The sequence below is a fragment of the Oratosquilla oratoria genome, chromosome 21, assembly GCF_046742065.1.
Source record: "Oratosquilla oratoria isolate Oo_2021 chromosome 21, ASM4674206v1, whole genome shotgun sequence".
NCBI lineage: Eukaryota > Metazoa > Arthropoda > Malacostraca > Stomatopoda > Squillidae > Oratosquilla > Oratosquilla oratoria.
The window spans coordinates 50446150-50467355 of record NC_134797.1 but is presented as its reverse complement, the minus strand read 5'-3'; the positions used below and the strand labels follow the sequence as shown (position 1 = coordinate 50467355).

General features: G+C 39.6%; 1 protein-coding gene and 1 long non-coding RNA gene across 21 annotated transcripts in view; one reads left to right on the top strand and one right to left on the bottom strand.

Moving 5' to 3' along the window:
* The window catches only part of Sin3A (SIN3 transcription regulator family member A), a 143560-nt gene extending 131332 nt beyond the window's left edge, over positions 1 to 12228 (bottom strand). For 17 of the 20 annotated variants that reach the window (XM_076204874.1, XM_076204880.1, XM_076204879.1 and 14 more), the window contains exon 1: positions 10842 to 11440. The gene's annotated coding sequence lies outside the window, so the exon portion shown is untranslated. Of the gene's footprint in view, positions 1 to 10841; positions 11441 to 11873 lie in introns of those variants that run through there. The other 3 variants (XM_076204875.1, XM_076204876.1, XM_076204877.1) reach the window with 3 other exon arrangements.
* A 277-nt stretch (positions 12229 to 12505) lies between these two features.
* The window catches only part of LOC143036910 (uncharacterized), a 43227-nt gene continuing 34526 nt past the window's right edge, over positions 12506 to 21206 (top strand). The window contains exon 1 of the long non-coding RNA XR_012967418.1: positions 12506 to 12674. This is a non-coding gene — a long non-coding RNA (uncharacterized LOC143036910). The remainder of the gene's footprint in view (positions 12675 to 21206) is intronic.

The window sequence follows — 21206 nt, the reverse complement described above, 5'->3', positions numbered from 1 at the left end:
GCTACACACCTCCTGGTATAGGTTCCCCACCACCACCTAAACCCCACTGTGATATAACCCTTCCATTTGTGACTAATAGTTCTGGTTACCTCCAATAAATATCAAACTGTGGTCAACTGGTCAAGACCATCTTAGTTATTGCGCCTACCTCCAATAAAATCACATTTTACTGTGAGGTCAACTAGGGCAAGTGAACACTACCTTGTTGGTGACAATTTGCCAATTTTGTTGGAAGCCAAAAGCAAATGCTCTTAAGGCACCGAGAACCAATAGCTGCTAAAAGACAGACCACATACAAGAACCAGATTCTTCAGCTTTCGTCATGTTGAGGTGCAAAGCTAACATGGATTTGCAACTATCTCTAGCCCCAGCACAATTTAATCACTTCCTACCACTGGAAAAAGTTTTCAGTGGAAAATCTCATCTGTGAAAAAGTTGAGCAATATGATGAAAAGTGTAATATATACACTGTAATTTCGGTATATATTCTTGCTGCACCAAACATGTTCAACTGTAACTTGTTTACAGTGGGAATAGGTCTAAAGGAATTCAGAAGAAAAAGGCAATATATCGCCCTACAATATCACTTTAATTGAACACTCAGATCTACAAACGCTAACTAAATGTTGGATTTGGCTGGACAAAAACTTTGAGCACTGTACTGGTGGAATCACATACAAAGAAAGTCAGACAAACCTGCAACATGGTACTGCCCCCCCCCCCCCCAACATATTGAACAAGTTCATATTACCAACAGTTAAGAGTTAAACTAAAATACATTATAGATGGGCTGCATAAGGCTTGTTACTGCAAACTTAAGTACACAAAACTGATGTTGAACAGCTCACAAAATTATCTGAAGCAAATACCATGCAATGTCATTCATCCAATATACTTCAGGCTTGTGAAATTAGTCTCACTTTGACAGGGGTTTGGACTAAAAAGGTGCCGTTTCTTATCTCCCAGACAGCTCTTTCACACTTGTGTTACCAGAATCTCCAGTGAACTGTGCATGTTCCCATAATCATCTTCATGGCACAAAGAAAAATACCTAGAAAAAGAGTATAAAGTATTTAGGTGACTACACACTTTTGCTGGATTCACATCCGCTGATTCATTCGTCCATTCATATTTTTCATATAAAAAATAATATAGATAAATAAATAATAATAAATAAATAAATCAAATAAAAAAAAAAAAAAAAAAAAAAAAGGGTGGGGGGTGGGGAATGATTTTCACAGGGGCACCCCCAGTTATCTGTGGACTTTATATAACTGGGCTGTTCCCATGTGAAAATAAGCAGTCTTCTCATCAGCCACTTACTACCCACTGTCCTGCACTTTTTACCCAGTTTAGGCAGTTATGATTTCTTAAAATTTATTCAAGTGTCTTACAGGTGTTATTTCTTTACACATGAAATAGGTCTAGGGTGGGTGTGTCAAAGTATTCAATGAAAACCCAGTTTCATTAGAGGTTTATGCCCTCTAACCCCCATGGAATTAGGTGGATGAGGGGTGTCATTTGAATCTGTTCACACAAAATCAAATATAAACAAACTAGACAAAGTAAAACCACTGGATTATAGCTACATTATGTCTACATTCCATAATACAAAACACAGACACCCTTCAGTCTAGGATGCATCTAAAATACTCTTGATTTTACAACAAAACTGAACCCTTTGTTATCAAGGAGGAAGCCACAAAGAATTGAAGCTGAATAGCAGCCACAGAAGACTTAAAAGTGACAAAATATGAAAAGGATTAATCAAGCACACCTATAACCTCTCCACTAATGAAGACGAGTAAAATTACCTGACAGCAATAATAACAAAAGCTGGAGTTCCTCAAAGAACAGAAAGGGTCGAGGAAGTAATTTCAGTGGTAATACAGCTCTCACCCCTTTCAGTCCAGTGACCACTACAATCTGAATGAAACTGAAAGTAGTAACCACAACAAAACCAATTACCATATCAGGTTAACCCATTACATTTGAGTGCTTGTGTAATATGGCTTCTGCTATGCAATTTTTGTTTGCTGTATAGTACCCTATGGCAGGGCCAGTGACTGCAAATGGGCCCTACAACATGAGCATAATAAAGCCTCTATGACACCCATCTTCAAAATCAAAACCCATAACACCCTCTTCTCCATCTGGCGGAACTGTCTGAAATTAAGCCACAATCTTCATCACCATTACATTTCCTCCAATTTTTCATGCAAGGAGTCGACAATCAGCAACTCATCCAACTACTAAGCAAGTGACACAAACACCCCACACTCGCACAACAGAATGTTTATTTTCTTCCCTACATGGCCTTAAGACTGTTGCCAATCATTGTGCATACAATCTCAAAGCCATCCCTCAAATCAACTGAAATTTGTACCACTTTTGATTTAAAAATTCCATACCCTATATCATTTTTCATGGCCCATCTTTCTTGCACACAATAAAAGCACATTTTGACCCCCAAGCTTCTGTTAACCTTTTGAGCAAACCTGTCTACTGCTAAAATGTGTACACTGGAGTTGCCAATGCCAATTGATTGACTTAATTCATCAACTAAACAAACCCTGGGCAAGATCAGTCAAAGCTCCTTCACTCATTTCAATCCTGAAACTTTTGGGCATGTGAAGCATATACCTATGAAAATTAATTTGTACTAGTCTTACACAGAAAAGGTCTTTCTCGTGGCTCGGAATGTTACCAATAGCTTCACTGACCGGAAACATTAAGCAAAAACTTATAATCTGGCCCAGCCACAGATATTTCCTAAAACACTGGAATGTTGTATTGCAATAGTGGGTCCGTTTCTGTGTCATTAGGGAGCTAAAGTATAATTAATGACAAGAATCTCTTTGTAAAGCCGTGCTCACTGTTGCCCAAAGTATTGTTGACTGGAATCCCACAGCCCCAAAGGGTTGGACAATAGTAATTGAGCTCTCCTATGATACATCTCTGGGATGAAATGCTGGACTGCTGTCTGATACATTTACGTAGTACGGTTCCAATGCAACCAGCGTTTTGTGGTAGATGGAAGGGAGCAGTCTTCTGGAGAGGAAACAGTTGACAGGCTTGGTTGTACCTCCAGATGGAACTTAGGGGGCTAATGGATTCTGAAGACACAGTGAAAGGATTCTCTCAAATACACCATACAGAACCATCACCATACCTGTTATTGGTCCCTCACAATTCAAATTTTGGTCACAACCCTTTCATTCAATAAAAGCAATTGCATATGTAACAATGGGGGTTAAAATTTACAATTACCTGTGGAAAATTCCAATAGAATCTGATACAAGCCTGCAGTTGCCATAAGCTCTATACTGCAATTCACATGTGCATTTGTTCTGGCTGCTTGGTAATTTGGCAAAGGGGATGTCCTGTGCAGATAACTAACCCCAATTAAGCACAAAGTACTCAACATTTAGCACACCATGTAAATTATATATCTCATCCTTCTAAACTGACATGTAATACTGATCTCTCAGAGGGGAAACACTGTAGTTTCCATACTTCCGAAACCTAGTCATCTGCAAGTGAAGCTAATGTTTATGGATGCATCAAGTAGGCAACAAGAGATGTAGGGAAAATGAATGCAGACACCATTTTCTGTCTTTTTATTCATTCACTTCTGCACCACACACTTGTCTGCATCATTATCATGTCTGAGTGGTGCCACAAGGAGATAACCAGTGTGGGACAAGTGTCATCACCTAGCCTGGCACCACACACAAACATCTGGTCTACCACAATGTTCTCTGTGCACTTTGCAGAGCGGTGATACACGATTCCCTTGATTGCATGCCATTCTCTGCCTTGGGTCATTCTGCTCCCCCCCCCCTTTTAACATGGAACTCTTAATCTTGCCCCCCCTCCCCCTGCTGAAATCCATTAGCAGTGATTGGCTCACCCAGGAGTATCTGAATAACATAATTCCACAGATACATCCACAACCGCAATGTTATTCAAACACGCTCATGTCTTGAATAATGTCTGCAGAAAAAGTTGAAAAAGGAAATGACTATGTATATATATATATATATATATATATATATGTATATATATACACATATACAGACGCTCCTCTACTTACGTTCATTCGTTTTACGTTTTTTCGATTTTACGTTTGAACCGACTAAAAAAATTGTAATAAAATTTATTTTAGTTTAGCGCGCTCTCCGTAGTTCAAACGATACTTACGCATGATGCTGCATCCATTGTTTACATGGCACAAACGACAGACTGAATGTGCCTTGCCTACTCCTCCTCCTTGTCCTCCCTCTCCTCCACCATCTCAATTTATGTTGCTTGAATTTAATTTATTTGAAATTAATGTTATTATTTTATAATGTTATGTGTATAATTAATGATTTAGGGGTGTTTTATAAGATACGGTAATAGAATTTACGGATGTATAGTACAAACAACTTACATTCGGCCGTTCGGAACGTAACTAAAACGTAAGTTGAGGAGCGTCTGTACTTGCATATACACACACACAAACACATATATACATATCAATCAATCCATAGGCCTGGTTTTCTCGTGCACAAGATCTACCACCCCTGGGAAACTGGCTACTACCAACAGTTCAACCTGAGTCACTTATTGGAGAGGTTTTGTAGACATCTGGAGTAAGGAAGAGTGTTATGGCAACACGTGCCTCCATTGTGGCGAGTTTATCGGGGGCACCATGTGCCTGTTACCAAGCCGATCCAATACAAAAGATGTACAAACACCTCTTTTAATTCAACTTCTGACCTACCACTATGCTTTACTGTTCATCCCTGACAAATTTTTCAGCAGAGAAAAGGACCTTGAGCTGTAGAGCCTAGCATGGTCACGAAAAACTTCAAATGTGAAGATGCCCTTTTTGAGGGTTTGTTCAGGTCAATGTCAGACATCTTCATACAAATAGGACTCCCAAACCTACACTGAAAAAGTTGACAACTGGCCAATACCAAAATCCAAATTAACATGTGTGCATGTGCAGATAGAAAAGAGAGAAACTAATCAAAACAAACCTAAACTTGTCCAATTCAATCAACATTTTTTTTCTCTTCCCATTTCAGTTCACATGTTATGAAAGAGCAAGTCAAAGAACTTTTTCCAAGGTCCTTTAACTTTCCTGACTACTGGTTTTGCAGATTTCTGGAAGAGCCTATCCTTGGCACAATCGGCTCCACAGATTTTATTCGTTATGCAGCACATTTTTATCCACAACACAATAAAACAGTTATTTGTAAACTGATAAATATGTACATTTTTGTCACTGATTAAAAACAAGTATATTAAAAATCTGCATATCCTCGCTCCCCAATAAAACAACCAATTTCCTTGTTGACAACCCCATGTACATATTTACAAAAAAAAAAAAAAAAAAAAAAAAAAAAAAAAAAAAAAAAAAAAGTCCAACCCAAGGCTGAAAATTTCAGTAATGCTGCACTGCAAGCCAGCTATCCAACTCTGGTAGGCACATAATTGAATGTGCATGTTTACAAGTGAGTAAAATCACAGCATCACCCAAAAACTCAACAATATACATGCTTCGAGTTCTCATATGGGAAGGTAATAGCTGTCAATCCCGACCCAAACACATAATCCAAGACCATGGTGAGTACAGAACACTGTTCTCTCAGGATAGCAGCTACCTCTATTCATCCCTGTCTCCATATCACAGACACCAACAAAAATTTTCACAATGAACTGTACTCCATTTCCTATTTGTAATGTGCAAAACAAAATTTCAATGTGGTCACACTGAGACAAATGTACAAGAACATCAGGTATCATGGCAGGCAGAGTGCAGTGTATGGTGCAATAAGCCATGTGCAATTTGAATCTCAGTGGCACCTTGTAAATGTTCCTCCCAGCAGTAACCAGTATGTGTTCAAAACCATGCATGTTATTAGATAACTATATTTGTAATAAAAGGAAGGTAGCTACACTTGAAATGTCCTATTTTCATGTAAATAACAAGCGCTTTTTAAACAAAGCAAGTATTCATGCATCACTGTACAATAAAGCAAACAAAAACACACGGATTTGCACAACACCCATACCGCGGTGCTGAAGTTTGTCTAAATACACATTTGTTCCACGTGTTGATATTGTCACGTGCAACATAGTTTCTCCCACCTTTCTGAAACACAATTTTGTGTACACATTTACACTTTCCATTGTTATCCTTCCCCAACAGTGTGTATTAATTTGGCTGCCACCATGCAACGCATTCTGCAGACACATTATCTTGATTAAACTTTACATCCCAGAAACCATCTTACTGCCAACAAATTTTATTAAGCAGAGGGAAACCTCCCACTGTTAAAGGGTTGGTATTGAAAGGCGATTGCTGATCATTGTGGTTAATAAACAACGAGGAAATGCAATGAGATTATTATATATATATATATATGCAACAAATTACTAAAACGCGTGAATAAAAAGATTTCCCGAAAACCACTCGGGAAACAAGACACTGATCTGACAGTTTTCGTCTATTCATTTAAAAACATTCAGATCATAGTGTCTTATTTCCCAAGTGCTTTTCTGTAATATATATATATATATATTTATTTCCTTGGAACAACTTTTATTTACTTTATTTTCATGTCACCTGGTTTTCTTAATATTCCTAACAGTCCTGTCAATTACGTCCACTTCTTTCACATGTGCAAATACTGCTCAAAGAATACTGTAACTTTCTTTCCAAGTAAGCACCACCAGTTAGTATTTCTTCATTCTTCCACTGTTTTATATTTAGTTGTCACTTCAACGGGCCTAGGTCAGGAACTGGGTCTCAGCACAACGGCTGCAATTTCAAACAGGTCATATAGTCCACACCATATTATTACCACTGCTTGCAAGTCCAGATATGCATGGACACATTCACACACACAAAAAGGCCTTAATCTTCCTGATCCACGGGTGGCTGTATCAAACTGGTACATGGAAATAAGATGCCTAGTCCCCTCTTTTTTCACTTAATTTAGCAATTCTTTTAAACATATGGGAATGCTGAAGTGATACCACCTCCCTCCACAATGATTCTGATAACTATCTTGCAGAAGCACCACACATAGGTACTAACCACTGGTCTCTTAGAATAAAAGAAAACCCATAATTTGCCATTCAAATTCTTCAGTGAAAAACAATATAATCAAAATCTCAAACCTACATTCCATGGAAACATCCAAATGACCAACTATGCACTGTGGCAGAAACTTGAGAAAATTACTAGAGCTGCTGTCACACCCTCTAACAAAAAATGCCGAGCTGCACAGCTCTATGCAGACCCACAACATACTCTTTGAAACAAGCTCTGTAGAGGAGTTTCCATATAAAATAAAGAATGGTGGTAAATATGCACTATGCAATTCCTGTGCTGGTATGCCAAAACTCATCCCTTCTGAATTGCATAAATATTCTTCCAGTTAAAATAGTTCCTAACTAGTCACCACAACCAATGATAAAGAAAATATTGTGCATCATACTGGCAAAACTATCTGTATTCCAAATATAGTATGACATCACAATAACATGTCAAAATGCAAGGAAAACCTTAATTTGTCAGTTGGCACAAAGTACAATACTAACTTCATGAATACAATGACACCTTTGTATGTTTCATGAGCCATGAGTGGGGTACGAGTATGCCAGTGTCAGCTTCCTGATTATATTTATTGTAACTATAGCCAAGCAACCCCCATATTCTGTGAGCATGCTTGATCACGTTTTCTGTGCTTAATATTTAAAAGCATTAACTTTATATTTTGTAATGCGCATGTTGTGATGCATCATCGTACATCCGGCAACCTGATGTGTGCACGAATATTTGATTTATATTGAAAAGGTTACCCATACCTAGTTCTACAGGAATAAAGCAAATTCACTGCATCCCATATAATATTTATCTTGAATCCTATTTGGATGCTTTCACTGCTGCAGGTTTGCATCCACTTTGAATATAAGCATGGGCATGCAATTTTCACACAAGATATAGGTAGGCAGCCATACCCCAAATTTTATGGATAGGAATATGACAGTGTTCTGGGCATGCGCAAACACAACATCACCATTTACGTCACTACTGTTATCATAGCCAATCATAATACTGAATACGGCACTGTATCAATTGTGCTGTATTCACTACTATGACCTATTCCTAACCTACATATCCTACCTTAACCTCTTAAATACGATGATGTCTATCATGCGTCATGAGCTGCATGTGGGGTATATGAGGATGCCGGCTTTGGCTTCCTAATTATATCTATTTTGTAGTTATAGCTGAGTGACCACCATATTCTGTGACAGGCTTGAATACTTTTTCTGTGATGTTATATTCATTCAGGGCGAAAGAACGAGTATAACAGCAGTAACTTTATATTTAGTAATGCGCATATTGTGATGCACCATCATACATCAGGCAACCTGATGTGCATGCAATTATTTGACTCATATTGAAGAGGTTAACCTAACCAAACCCCACATTAACCAAACCTACCATACAGCTTACAACAATGTTCAAACGGTCTTGAACTGCTTTTTGCAACTCTTCAAACAAAATAAATTTGGAATTAACTTCAAATTCCACCTACAGCAGCTCATCAGCTTCAGCCATTCTGAATTTCTAATTTGAGATGAGCAGTGACAAGGAAGTGAAACTCGGCTTGATCATGTGCAGAAGTGTGCCGAAATCCTTGCCATGATAATTTGGAGTATGGCTGCCATACCTCTCAATAGTTCATACAATTTTCTTGTAACAGGTCTTGCCCATGCCCCTCTATTTCCCAAATATTTACTCGCCATTCCCCTTGACTTTTGTAATGTTCTTGAATTCACAAGGTATGTCCCCCTATGGTTTCCAGTAGGAAGCTTGAAAAACTAAACAGGTTTCCCGAAATTCCAGCTTGTCCACCCATTCCACTGATAGCTTTACATAATACAAGCCTCAACATACTCCAAACTCCTTGGCGAGAAGTTCACAGACACAAAAAAATATTCCTTACATACTTGGGCAAGTGGCAACCACCAGCTATCATCAAACGTGGGTCCTAAACCATCAATAAAAAAAAAATTGTTGCACCGTAACAGCACGTGCTCTCCATCAGTCATCTACAATTGCGGTATCCTATGTTAAAGCAAACCCTCCAGAAGGGACCAACTATCCAACATAAACCACTAAAGTACATCAATTTCCATTCAGCATGGTGCAGCAAACAACTATTCCCAAACTACTCCCAATCCCATCCCTTTATTTAAAATGGACTTAATTCAGTCAAAGCACCATTTTGCCTAGATTTCACATGATCGATCATTGGTACCCAAGATGTCTTTCCCAAAAGAAAATTGCTAACAGGGTTTCCACTGTCTTATAATTATAATTTTCTTATTTTAAATACCAAAGCTTGCTTAAATACTACAAATGCTTATAATCATGCCTCCAGGACATAGGAGTAGGTGCAGTAACAAATTGCTAACAAAGACCGAAAGAAAAAATTAGTTTGAGCTTTTTCTGGGGAACAAGTGCCAGCCCCTAGGGAGGCACAGTGTTGATGACTTAAGACTTGAGGCAGAAATGAATCCCTCTGATGTCCATCCAACAAGACCAATTAGCCTAATGATTTTACTCAAAGCTACAGTGGATTGTGTCTATCGGGTACCTCCAAAAGAATATAAATAAAATGGAATATGTTTAAAATCATGGCCCAAAAGAAATTTTCAGAAATGTTTCATCACTTCCATACTATCTACTAAATGCTGCCAACTTCAGCTACTTTCACAGAAAAATTTTAAACAAGTGCACCATCATATACTACTAGCGATGGAATGCTTGATGTACAAGAAAGTGCAAAGTTAACTTTCTAGAAATATCTCAATGTTGTTCCTGAATTCCAAGCAGTCACAGTAAGCTCTTCTAAGCTTACCTTATTAGGCTTGGTTAGAAAATGTTCTGTACAACATTCTGCAAATTCACTTCACATTCCTCACAGACGCTACAAAAGCAAAGATTAGTATCTGCAGTTGCTTGTGGAGACCATGCCAAAATTTTCTGGTACACGCAAAACTGCCAAAACCATTTAATTCTGCTAAATGATTATGTTTTAAACAATCTTCACACACCCTTCCAATTTTCTGTCAATATTCACCTCACCACTTTATCTCCAATTACATAAGTCTTTTCATGGACATGTGAATGATTTTCCTCTTAGAATATAAAAAATTGTGTTCTTCCTCCTAAAAATGGAACTATAATACTAAAAAATATACCTATGATGACATAAGAAGAGTGAAATACCATACCTACATGTAAAATAATGAACCTATTGCAACACCCATTACATAATACATCACAAAATTATATATCTTTTTCTCACAACCAAGTTCTATATCAAACAACAATTTTCCACACATTTCACCATTATTCCCCAATGAGCAATACAATACACCCTTAGAACCACCAGGTTCCAACAAGCCTGCCTTCCCATAGCATGTTGGAACATGCACCTTCTTCAACACACCACACGGGACCACGAACTCCAAAAAACAAAATAATCATCCTCCCTGCACACTAGGAATACAATTTAGGGAGTCACACTCCCACAGGACCTCCCAATCTCACCCCACAAACTCCCAGTACCATCCTCCACTTCACATAGAAAATGGCTGAAATCTGCCTGACCCCACCAGCTTGTCAACTTGAGGACCAAACGGTCACCCCCACCCTCACCCCAACCCCAAACCTCGCACTCCACCCCTTGCCCCCTGCCCCTAGCTCAACCCTAGGGGCCCCCTAGTTACTACGTCAAAATTCTTCCAGCCACGAAATACCTTACCTTCCCACTTTGCCACGAAAACAGGTCCCCGTCCATGGCGGGGCGCAGTTGCTGCAGTCACGAACTTCCTCAGTCTCTTCTCCACACTTCGAGGCCCAGTCCTCGAGGGTGACCCTCTCAGAACACCCCTCTGGCACTCCCTAATCCCCCCTAAAAAGCTTCCAAACAGTGGCGATGGGCAGTGGCGTCACCCGCTGGGCTGGCTGCTGTGGGGCTTAGCCAAGAGCTACCGCTTCACACAGCACTCGGTGGGGTTCCTCACTGTGGTTTCTCAATACAGGGACATCCCCACTCGCACATTGATGCACAGAGTGGGGAGGACACCTCCTTGTTTTTCGAGGCAACAGATCGAATAAGAGGTCGAGGTGCTGTCTCTGCAACAAGGCCACGCCAGCGCCACCGGACTAGTGACACAAGAGCTCTCACACACAAGCACACTTTCCAGCGAACACCAGCGTCACACTCGCTTGAGGGCCCTCCGACGACGTCTAGGCACCTTCAGGAGAAACTGCACGAAGCCTAAAACCCTAAAACACCGTATGCACCGAGGAAAATGCAAAAAAACAGGACCTCTGTCCCCGCGTCCTGCACTATGTTAGGCCTACGTGGTTACGCTGAGAAGGGCTGGGGACGAGAATGCGAAGACCAGGATGGTTCCTCCCCCACCTCTGCAATGGACTTGTCCGACTACACAAACTTGTGGCGGACATCAAACTGGCACAGCAACCCCGATACAACGAACTTTACTAAATTGTAACAACCCAAAGCAACACGTCACCCTACAACCCATATATTGTAAAGCGCAGGATCACATATTAGCTGCATATATGAAAAACTGCGTGCTTATCCACATTGAAAGCAATATCACCATAACGTTATGCACGGGGGTCTGGACAACAACCAGTAAAATTTACTATATGACCAGATCATTTCATATAAATACTTATATATACTCTCATTTAATGACGCCCTTCGTGCTCAATCCCGGAACTATCAATTCAGTGAGCTCAAACTAAGAATAGATTCACAAACCTACCAGAACGCTGCAATCCTGCACCTTGCACTTGGCGTCGATTTCCAGCCAATATTTATATCAAGAAGTGTTTCTGACATACAAGAAAGCACAAAAGTTCACTTCCAGCTTTGATATCACTTGTTAAATTAGATTTATGGCTGGCTAATACGTCTCATTATTCAAACGCTGTTTTCTTTAAAACCGGTCCACTAACTTTCTTTCTCACCACAAATTCGTTTTCCGCACACCTTCTTCCATCGAAAACTTGTATACTTACCTAGTCACGACCTAAGATGAAGCAGATATTATAAGATTCCATGACAGAAACACAGATACACATCCGCTATCAATGAAAGTTCACTACGAATTTCAGATGATAGTGACGTCACAGTGTTTGGGCTGCAGCAACCAATCAGGTAACATACGTATATTTCCTAGGGTAAAGTTGTAAACTTTAAAAACTATTTACATCTATTTTCCGGTACCAAATCTACGCAAATATAAAAACTGGCATTGTTATTAAATTTAATAATAATATATTTATTCCAGTACAGAATTCTACTTAAATATTGCATGATTATTGTAATAAATATATTTGGAACTATGCGAACTCCCGCGTAAACAAGAGCATCAGCTGACAGAAGTAAACTGAGTACAGACGATACAGACCCTTGAATTATACATATTTTACTTGTTCATACATTCTTCTGCTGCTTAATATTCACATATTCGTATTTGTAACGGCCCCGCCTTTGATCTACACAGCATGGCAGTGTGATAGCGCCTGTAATACGTAAGAAACTGTATCTTGCACAAAGGTGAATATTGTTGGAGTTGCATTCGGCATGAAAGGAGAGCTTCGGAATAGGTACGCCTGTGTCTTGAATATCACAGCGCTGTGCACCAGACAGCATGGAGCATGGAACACGGATATAAGTATCTCCAATTATTTGCTTATCATCAAGTCAATCATTGTTGATCATGGTATACATTTATATATATATATTTTGCGGGCGCTGCAGTCTCAGTTGCCGATGACGTCTGGGTAGAATACAAAGAAATCACGATTCTGTATACTAAACGCCCGATTTTTTAGTATCGTTTTTGACCCCGAGGCATAATTTTAAACATCACGCCATTGCATGGTTGGGAGGCATGACCCAACACCAAAAATTCCAGTGTTTGTCCTCTTCCTACCAATCTACCGGTGTTTTGAATCTTACCACATCAACGAACGGGCTGTGGGTACTTTGTGCAACCCTTTCTGTAGATTGCAACGGACAAAAATTCGCGAGCTGATTGCTCTACGATGTGCAAATACTGTAATTCACGTTATAGCCTTAGCAGACAACTACACGCCATTGTTTATTCATTTTGATATTCACTTTTCGTCAGTGTATTATTAGTTTTGTCGACAAATGATGAGATAGAAACAGTAACTTACAATGTAACCCTTTTCGTTCATAGTATTGTCATAAGAAATATCGACTTTAATAATAAAAAAAATACTAATGATACATACTTAAATGAAACGACAGTCCATAATTTTAAATAATCATTCGACAGCCAGTGGGTGCTGTATTATCCTTCAATCACAGCAAAAGATAGGCCACACATTTTTTACATAAATTTAAGAGTTCATATCGTTTCATCTCTGGTCACGGTTTGTATAGTCTACCTTTCCCAACGCATCAAAGGAAATAATGACAATTTTTTCATTGTTGATTTTCTGTCATCAAAAATAATTTACCAATAAACCCAACTACCCAGCACAGCATATATATCTACAACTTAATCAGGAATGACTACTTTCTAGACCATTCAATATAACTGTCACCACACCCAATAAAACTTATACCACTAAAACATATACAAATAAATTTAACCAGACTACACTGCACTGTATAATTCCCACTACAGACTACAGCATACTGTAGTACAGCCACAACAAATACAACAGTAATATTACCACGGCAAACTATGGTACAACACGTAGCATAACTGGGACCACAAACTACATTAAGAAGTAACCAATATAAACTACACAATAAACAGCACTATGAATGCCAGTGTGTACAACACTGAGAATTGCATGTTGGGAAAAAGGATTGTGGTACTCCCCACGGTAGGCGTAGCTCCTCTTGGGGATCGGTGCCACCTGCGTAGAGCCGGTGGCCAGGGGTAGTTGCTGCCGTTTGGCCCCCAACTCTTGGGACATAACAATCACATGCACACATCGTAACACAGACAAAGCTGCAGAAATAATCCAGCCATACCTTGACACACTCAACACATGGTTCATCACAAACAGACTCAAAATAGCTCCAACCAAATCTACAGCAACACTTCTCACCAACTGGACAAAAGAACACAAATACATACCTCATCTCTACATCAACAACACTCTAATACCACACACAAACACACCGAAAATTCTTGGTGTAACATACGATACATCCATGTCTTTCAAACAACACATCACAAACATAAAAAAACAAATGCACACCCAGACTTAACGCACTTAAGTCAATCACTGGAACAACATTTGGACAAAACAAAGAAACTAATATAACAATATACAAACAATGCATACGCTCAGTGTTGAATTATGCGAGTCCTGCATGGGCTCCTAATCTCAGTGAGACACACCACAACACCCTTCAAATCATACAAAACAAAGCCCTAAAAACAATTACAGGCTGCACAAATACAACACCTACAGACCATTTACACCATGAAACAAAAGTCCTCAAAGTCAAGGACCACCTCGACATGAGAGGCACACAAACACTTGCCGCAGCCACCACAAACACATTACACCCGCTACACTACATAGCAGAACACCCACACACACCAAGAAACATTAAAACAACACCCAAAGACCTTTATCACGCACAGATACTCTCTTCTCTTCCTCCACAACCACCAAATACCAGCCTCCGGAAACATATTCATAATCATATCACTCGCCGCTCCATTAACACACTGAAAGACAACACACTGCTGCATGCCAGACCCCCTGATATCCACCCTTCTGAATCCTCTCTCCCACGAAAGGACAGAGTCCACTTGGCCAGACTGCGGTGCGGTCACCACCCAGCACTTCTAAGCTACCAGAAGAGGCTGGATGACCGCGTTGTGAACAGCTGCCCAGGATGTAACACTTCACCCCATACCATACAACACATAATGGAAGACTGCATTATACACAATCATGCACGCAAACAACACAACATACGCTCTATAAAGGATTTGTGGGAAAACCCAGTTTCGTCTATGGCATTCCTTGGGGAGACGGGACTGCTCGGACAGACAGTCTAGGGAACGACAACAACAACAACACTGAGTATTACAACAACTACTATAATACAGATAAATTGACACTGACTACAACATTAGTAACTACAACCATAGACCAAAGTATTGTGTAACTACAACCATATACTACAACACTCATTTGATTTGTCACACATTACAACACACAGTATAACTACAACACTCAGTTTAATTGCCATGAATTATAACACAGTATAACTACAATACTCAGTTTTTGCCACACATTACAGCACACAGTATAAGTACAACACTCAGTTTGATTGCCACACGTTACAACATGCAGTATAACTGCACCACTCACTTTAATTGCCACATGTTATAACTACCACAAATGTCAGCATACAGTACCTCTACCACCACAAAATACAATATACTGTATAACTTCCACCATAAACTACAGCAGTATAACTGTCATCTTGACCTTCGTTATACTTCAAACTGATTGCGACCAAGAGCCATCACAAGACAAAACAGTTACACTAGACAACCTAGAGCATTTCACGGACTCTGTCACACATCTTTGATTTCTAGGTTATTAACCCTACAACGATATCTATCCCTATCTCTTCCCCTATTTTTTCCCGACCGTTTCGTAGCTGTTGGTGTAGACAATCACTGCCTTCTTCTGGAGTCCCACAGGGTTCTGTTCTATCTCCTACTCTTTCCCTTCCTATTCATAGATGACCTACTTAGCCATATATCTCCTATTATACTGACGACGCCACATGTCTCTACGGCGTTCTCCAGATGTCGTTCTCAAGACGAGCTCCATTCTTCCAGCAGCCTTCTGATTTTTCTGTCATATTTGACTGGAGCAGAGGAATTCTTGTCAGTCGTCGTTGAGCGCCACAGTCTCCATTTCTTCACCTGTCCACTCGACACAATCCTCTTTGATGACACACACACATTGTGAAACACTTAACATAATATATCCTTCACTAGTAAGTTCAACGGGAAAACGCCACATCCCAGTTACTGTTGAAACAGTTTCGATGACATTGAGTGCTCTGTCCCGTCTTCTACACTTCCCAATACTAACTCTTGCTCCTGGCCCTGTGCAGAGGACACATCCTCCCGTGTATGGAGTACGTTTCTCACGTGTGGGCTAACTCGCCTCAATCAGCAATCCTGAGCAAATTGGACTCCAAAACCTCTCTGATCAAGGCTTCTTTTCCTACTAACGAAGCTTAAGCCTCTCCCTGCCCGCCACCATTATTGGTCACTTATTACACCTCCACCAATCTCTCGTGTTATTACAACACAGCTACAGACCGTAGCATGGAAAATAACCATAAAACATGCCATCAACTTATTTGTATCGATAACAATAATCTTAATCTCTTTCCTCCCGCCATTTTCACGGTCACTCTTCTTCAGGACCTAGTGGCTGCGTACCTCCACGTCTCGCACAGCTTTAGATATTCTGAAACATTTCACCCTTTTTCTGTGTTTCTAACTTTCCCAAGTCCTCCAGTATGCTCTACCTTTGTCTCCTTCCACTGGGAGGTTCTGGAACTCTCTTCCCCTTGTGGCTTTCCACCCGTCTATGACACCTCTTCCCCATCACCGGCACTCGACTACAAACTAGCGTAGTCTCAGTACTTTCTTTAGCGGTCGTTTGCGGTCATTGTAATTTTTTTTTCTAATGTGTTTAATTTGTATACTAACACGCACGCGCGCACACACACACACACACACATTAAGACCAAATGTCTAAAGAATGTGAAGCAATAGTTCTCCATATAAATGCATATGCGGAATAGCTTAGAAGGTGATATAGCCCAAGCTCAAACAATACATGAGTTCAAATATAAATATGATAAGGTTGAAAAATTAGAGAATCGGAGACGGGACCCAACGAGCGTTGCTCCTTTCCTGTATACTACAAAAAAGTACACAAAAGATTACAAAGGAGGAGCATGCCGACAGGAGATCTTTTGGCCCGTATCTAGCTCGGATGCGAAAAAAAAAATAATACTGATAAATAAATAAAAAAAATAAAAATAATAATATAAATAATAAGTAAAATGAATAAATAGGTACATTTAATGATAAACTAGTAAATAATAAATGTACAGATAAATAATAATAATATTCAAATAAATAATAAAGACAAATAATAACAAACAAATAATATAAAATAAATGGCAGGCATTACAGCATCTTGCTTAGGTGTTTATCTAAACGAATCTTGAAGCTTCGAACTGAACTACATTGCACTGCCTCTGCAGGAAGCTTATTCCATTCATTAACTACACGGTTGGCGAAGTTGTTTCTACCCACTTCCAAATTATATAATTCCTGACAGTTTGAGATAGTTATTTTTTTGTTCTCATTCAGTGAGAAAATTTGGTCACTTTTGATGTTATCAATTCCCTTTACAATTTTAAAGACCTGTATCACGTCACCTCTGAGTCTACGCTTCTTATAGGGAAAACAGATTCATATGTTTTAGTTGATTTTCGTGTCATTTATTTTTTATATTTGGAATCAGTTTTGTGGCTCGCCGTTGTACATTTTCCAATCTGTCAATGTCTTTGAGATTCAGTGACCATACGGAAACCGCATATTCTAAATGTGGACGAATCTTATTTGTTTTCTCAGAGGCTGAAATACACTGCTTAGATGATTTGAGATCGTTACTAATAACTACGCCGAGATCTTTTTCACTATCACACACAAACACATGCATAAAGACACACAATTATATATATATATATTAATATGTAGACTGAAAATATGCGTACTTACCCTTCCCTTTGATCCTGGGTGAGCTTCCACACTGACACCCGACTCATCCCTGATGCCAACACCATAAACTTCATGATGAAGAACCACAACCTTCAGAACAAAGAGACACTGGTCATTCAGATAACAGCAACAACAATCGTTACACAATAACTGCAATTATTATTATTTTATTTATCACATATTACATTTTAACGACCACTCATGTTACTACTAAACAACTACAGGCTATAACATGGAAAATAACCATAAAACATCTCATCACTATCAACAACAAGCTTCCGTATCAATGACAATAACCAGAGTTTCAACATCCGTAAATATGGCATTGGCAGTTATATTAATAACGACCAAAATAACATATAAATGACTGCGGCCACAATTGATCTAATTAACAACTCACAAATATGCATAAGCACACAAATTACACAATCAGGTAATATCAATAACCATCTGAGAACAGCTGCACGCAAAACAAATCAACAACAACAACATGTAAATCATATCATCAATAACAACCAAGTTACCAGACACGGACAAAAGCAAGAACGACGAAAACATCTCCAGTGTAGTTCCACTCAATTTGGACTCAATTTAACAACATTCAATCAATGTTAATTGATAATTGATTAATTCATTGAATAATTGTACAGGAGACAGTATCCTTTGAGTAAGGCACTTCTCACACTCGTTTAGTTGTGGGTTCGAGTCCCGCACTCCTCTCCTATTCTCAGTAGAGATTGCTGACGAACTGCCCCCCCCCCCCAAAGGTGACGTCTTCGGCCAAAACTCGTAGTAAACATGAGGAACAATTCCTACGACACGCGCTTAAATACATTTGAACCTTGTCTCTCTTAAAAAGGGATCGACTCAAAGGGAAGGACTTGATAGTCTTTAAAATTTTAAAGGAAATTGATAACCTAAAAATATATATATATTGGAAAATTACAGCTACCCTATTTATTTTTTCCTTTCGTTAATGAAAATTTTCCAAATTCTAACGATTCCAAAAATCCACCGAGGAAAGCGACTTTCGCATCTTATTTGTTTTTAGTCTTCGGCCGATGTCAATCAAACAGACAACAACCTCGCCGAGTCGAAGATGAATTAATTAGACAACGAATTAAGTCAAGGACCTTCCCTCATTAATCACGCGACAATGGCGTTGTCACCGGCTACAGTACCTCAGACTTCGTTACTTCGTTGTATCACAAAATACAACAGAATCGATGGCGTTATTTGTGATTCTTGTGGCTTTAGTTAGAAGTTTATGTTTCTTTTTAATTCCCGATTGCTCAATGTTTAGGATAAATAATTACCTACATAAATCATTGAATCAAACACAAAAATATATAAATTAATTAACATATCAATACACCAATAACCACGGCAATATATACAAAAATACATTGATAAATCAAAGGTACGATGATGTAATACTTTAGATATTTTGTTCAGGCTAAACTGAACGACCTGCCGCCAGGCAATTTTATTCAGCATAGGGGAACTCCACAGCGGAACCCGTGAGTAACATTCCCCTCTCTCATTCTTACTCACGATTCATTTATTCGCTTAATTAATTATCATTTAGCCCAGGGAACTCCCACCTCACCCATACCCGCCCTGTCCCTAGTCAGAAGCAGGGTTAGTTCCAGTTTGCCATCATCCTGAAGTGGTTAAGTTATACATACATTTACCAACGACTTTCCCCCTCTTACAAGGGAGGTAGCTAAAGTCAAAAGGCATAAATCCATTCCCACCTATTTCATTCCTACATGCTCCACTCCCATTCACCATCCCTCCCTCCCTCTTTTCTTGGTTCCTCCTGGATGATGGGTCATCACTGCATCTCGCCCACTGCCCTAGGTCAGAACCAATGTAGCACACAGCATATCCAAAACAGGGCCACTTCATTTAATCGATGACCCCCCCCCCCACACACACACACACCTCTCCGTCTCCTCATGCAGAAAAAGAGAAGATGGGGAGAAAGCCCTTCGGGCTGCATCAAAATATCATTCACGTATCCACCCACCCCCTTCCATGCTTTACACCATCATTCATACACAACCATTTTCCACTCACCCCTACCTTCTGTCTTTTCCCTTCCTTCCTCAACGGACATTCCCCTCTTTCTCAGTGCCCCTTTTACCCCATCCATCCATCTCATCCTTGGTCGCTCCCTTATGTTCGCTCCATCCACCTCTACCCTCCACACCTCTTTTACTAATCTTTCTTCACTCATTCTTGCCATGTGTCTAAACCATCCCAATACTCTTTCATCAACCCTCTCTCAACTCCCTTTCCACCTCTTAGGATCCATTCCCAACTGTCTATTTCTCGTTACACCCTAAAATATTCTGCCCATCTCCCTCTTACTGCCGTCTCTTCCATCATCATCTCTCCATCTGCACCTTTTACATTTTCTTCTCAACTTGATTCACCTCCCCTTTCTCTCCTAATTTCCTTTCAAAACATCTTTTTATTGCTTACAAAAATTTCCGTCATACTCTAACCCCATTTTACACCTGCTCTCTTCTTTACCTCCGATACCTAATGTCTTCTCTTCTCTTTTCTTTGTATCTTACATATGACTCCCTTGTCCTATTTTAAAACCAATCTGTGAATGCTCGTTTCTTCTCTTCTACAACATTCTTTGCTTCCTCATCCCGCCACTCACTACCCTTCCTTTCATTTCCTCCCATCCTTGTTTCACACACCATCTTTGCACACCTTGTGACTCCCTCCTTGAACCATCCCCATTTCCCCTCCACTCCTACTTCTACTCTATCTTTCACTCCCTCCCACTCCTCTCTCAGCTTCTTCTTGTACTCCTTCTCCTTTTCTTTCTAATTTATGCAGTTCACCGTAAGCACATCCCCACATTCTGTCCTTTTCCTCTTTCTCCTTCTATCCTCCACTCTCAACTTACTCCCACCAAAACATTATCTGATATTCCCCCACTCTAACCTTAGAACATGTACATCCGAAGTTCTTCCTACTCTTCTCCTAGTTACCACTATATAGTCAATTAAAGCCCCATCTACCACCCCTTCATCCATCACCCTCTCCCATGTGTACTTATGCTTGACTTTCTTCCTAAACACTGTATTTGCAATCGTCAACTCTCTAGACACATCTCTCCACTGCAAATTTTCCTGGAACTCCACACTTCCCAACCACTCCGTCTCTTGGTTCGTCTCATTGACATTTCTCCCTAAACCCTCTAAGCACTTATTTAAATCTATCCAAAAAGCCTCCCTTCT